The sequence below is a fragment of the Cyprinodon variegatus genome, unplaced genomic scaffold, assembly GCF_000732505.1.
Source record: "Cyprinodon variegatus isolate N-32 unplaced genomic scaffold, C_variegatus-1.0 Scaffold1417, whole genome shotgun sequence".
Taxonomy (NCBI): domain Eukaryota; kingdom Metazoa; phylum Chordata; class Actinopteri; order Cyprinodontiformes; family Cyprinodontidae; genus Cyprinodon; species Cyprinodon variegatus.
In genome coordinates this window covers 91,993-95,034 of record NW_015151870.1, presented here as the reverse complement: position 1 = coordinate 95,034, position 3,042 = coordinate 91,993, and positions in this window count along the sequence as shown.

Genomic DNA, 3,042 nt, shown 5'->3' with positions numbered 1-3,042 from the left:
CCCTGAGCTGCCATCAGAGGGTCGCCTCCTCTGACAGAAACCATCCAGAGTTTTAAATCAGTTCATGAACCGTCTAACAAATTAGGATTATTGTGAAAAATGTATTAAAACTGTTGCTGGTTCAAATGCATTAATATGAGGCAGAGGAGGGGCCAGGGGCCAACTGGCCCCCCATCTAATACTGGGCCCTTAAAGACACACTATTAGCCAGAGAGTTCAGATACATTCAATGACAGCTCTATACCAGATGGTGAAACTCAGCCCCGTCAAAATAAAAGGGCCGTTTTTGAGCCGTCTCTGCTGTTGGTACGTATTGTTTCAAGAGGTGATTCTAAAAATGGTGGCACCTCATGTATCATCTTCTTTATTTAAAGAATAAGGCCCCCCCCACCTGAGGAGTGGGTAAAGGGAGGTGAGGTCGGAACAGAAGGAAGGAGAATGTTTAGCTTTTCTGCTCCAGCTTCATGGAGCAGTTTGTTCCAGAGCTCCTGTGTTCTTCCCTTCTGTCAGCGTGCCCCAGAACAGCTTTGGCTGCATCACGTGCCATCGAGCATCCAGACGTATGGAAGTACAGGAGACATGAGATGCTGCATTTGGCCTCTGTAGGATGAAAACACCAAACCTGTCTGTTGATGCATTTTAGTCATAAAGTCTGTGATGATGATGATGCTGATGAAGCATCATCTCCAAATGACCCAAAGACGATAATTTTGTCTTTTTTGTGTAGCTTACATGAGAAGATCCGTTCCATTAATGTTTCCATGAAGGAAACATTTTACCTAATAAAGACACTTATTTGGATTTAATGTTAAAAAATGAAGGATATCTGCTGAAAGGTTGGTGTTGACACTAAACTCATATGGGAGAGTAGAACATGATGGAATAACGGAAAATCAAGAACCAATGGGGAAAAAAGGTGTTACCCTTTAAGTTTAATTCTGACATAAAATGTTGTATAACCCGTCTACCTTTAGGCTGGGATAAATCTAAACCTGATGATAGGTTGAGACTAGGATCTAAAGTACAGTTAGTCTCCACCAAGGATCACCTCACTGTGAAGGGCTGTAATGGAGAGAAACAAATTATTGTAGAACTCAGGATCATCTATATTAGGACAGGTTAACCAAAATTAAGTTTTGGTTCATCACAGAGGTTTGGATTATTTATGATAGTCTTTTTTTATACAAATAGGTAAAGGTTTATGAAAAAGATATCCCCCCCCTCCCCAGCATGTGGAGAAAAGGAGCTTGAAAAAACCTGGCCTGGCCATCTTCTTCTTAGTTGTACAATTTTGTTTTTAAGCAAGTGCGTTTCTCAGATAAAAACCACTTTAGAATGGTATTGTTTGAGTCTATTCAAAACTCTTTTGAGTTTAATCAATTTCCTCAGGCCTCTCACGTTCCTGGAGATCACATCAACAGCGGACTCAGCACTCATTTACTTAATGTCCATATATCCTTACTTTCTGCTTTTTGTCTCCGCTGTAGGAACTTGCAAATTACAACTTGAAGGGTTAGGGTTAGTGTTCAGTGTTCGCACCTTGAGAACACTGAACATTTATAAAGACAAGAAACTTTCCTGAGATTTCCCACAAATTTGAATCTCAGATTCCCCTCTATTCTGTGACTTGGCTATGTTACTGATCCTAGAAAACAAAGAATTCACACCACCACCTTAAACTGCAAACTCCAACCATAGTATCTAGAAATTATGTCCCACCGCTATGAGGGAGATCTAGGTGAAAATGTGTAATGTCCAGCAACAAAGATCAAATGGAATATTGATCCTTATTAAACTTTGCTGACACCATCCAGAGTGTAAGTGTGGTCACCCGTCAGTTTGTTGTTTTGTTTTCCATATAAATTCCTCCACCTCTTGTGTGGAAAAGGAATCGATTACCGTGGTGAAAAATACTCATCTTTGCTGGGAATATCAGACCAAAGTTTATATTCAGATTTCACCTGGTCGTATTGTTTCCGTTGCTTCACCCCCTCAGCGGATAGGTCAGGGAAGAACATCACATGACAGTACATCACCTTTCCGTTCAGACGAGCTGCAGCCATCTTATCTTGATAGTTTAGAAATGTCATGATGATGACACATGGCGGGACGCCTGGAGCACTCTGGCCCTGCAGCCTGTAAGCGCGTTCGATGATGGGGGGGATGGAAATACTTCTCGCCCCAGGATCTCCATCAGTCAGGTCTGTACAAAAGCCGCAATGTCCCCTTGCTCTGTTTTCTCAGGTAGACCCACAAGTCTTGGATTGGATCTTCAGGAATTATTTTCAATCTCATTTACCTTCAGAGAGAGCTCCTTTAATTTTCTTTGAGAGGATGTTTCTTTACTTGTTATTGACGCGAAGCTGTCCTCCAGTTCACTAATGCAGGATTCTGCAGAGGTAAGTCTCTCGAGTAACCCTCCAATTGTGTCTTTAATGAGGTCATAATCTCCCGTAGCTGCAAGGTAAAGTGTTTTTTCAAGACTTGGATTGCTTCCAGGAGGTTAGTTTCAGAAGTCTGGGGGCTAGCGCTAGCCTCCTCCATGAGCTTGGATTCCACTTCACTTCTAGCGTCGCCTTCGGACCCTTCTTTTCTGCTTGCTTTCACTTTTAGATTGTTTTTTAGTAGGCATCCAGCGGGTTGGATTGAGTCTCTGGCTTATCCCAGGGAGTTTGCTCATATGAAATATATGTTAGCGGTGGTCCAGATATCTAAATACTGGGGATATTGTTTCGAGCTCAGAGCTCAGCTGTTCCTCAGTAAGACGCCATAACCGGAAGTCCGTCTACTCTACGTTTACTCCATTTTTAATCTATGTCTACTCTACATTTACTCTATGTCTACTCTACGTCTACATTTACTCTAAGTTTACGCTAGGTCTACTTTACGTCTACTCTACATAATAATAATAATAATAATAATAAATTTTATTCGAAAGCGCCTTATCACAACACCCAAGGACACTGTACAGGCAGATAAAAACATTAAAAACAGGGAGCTAAAAAGTACAAGCATAAGATGCCACAGAAAACAAAACAGCAG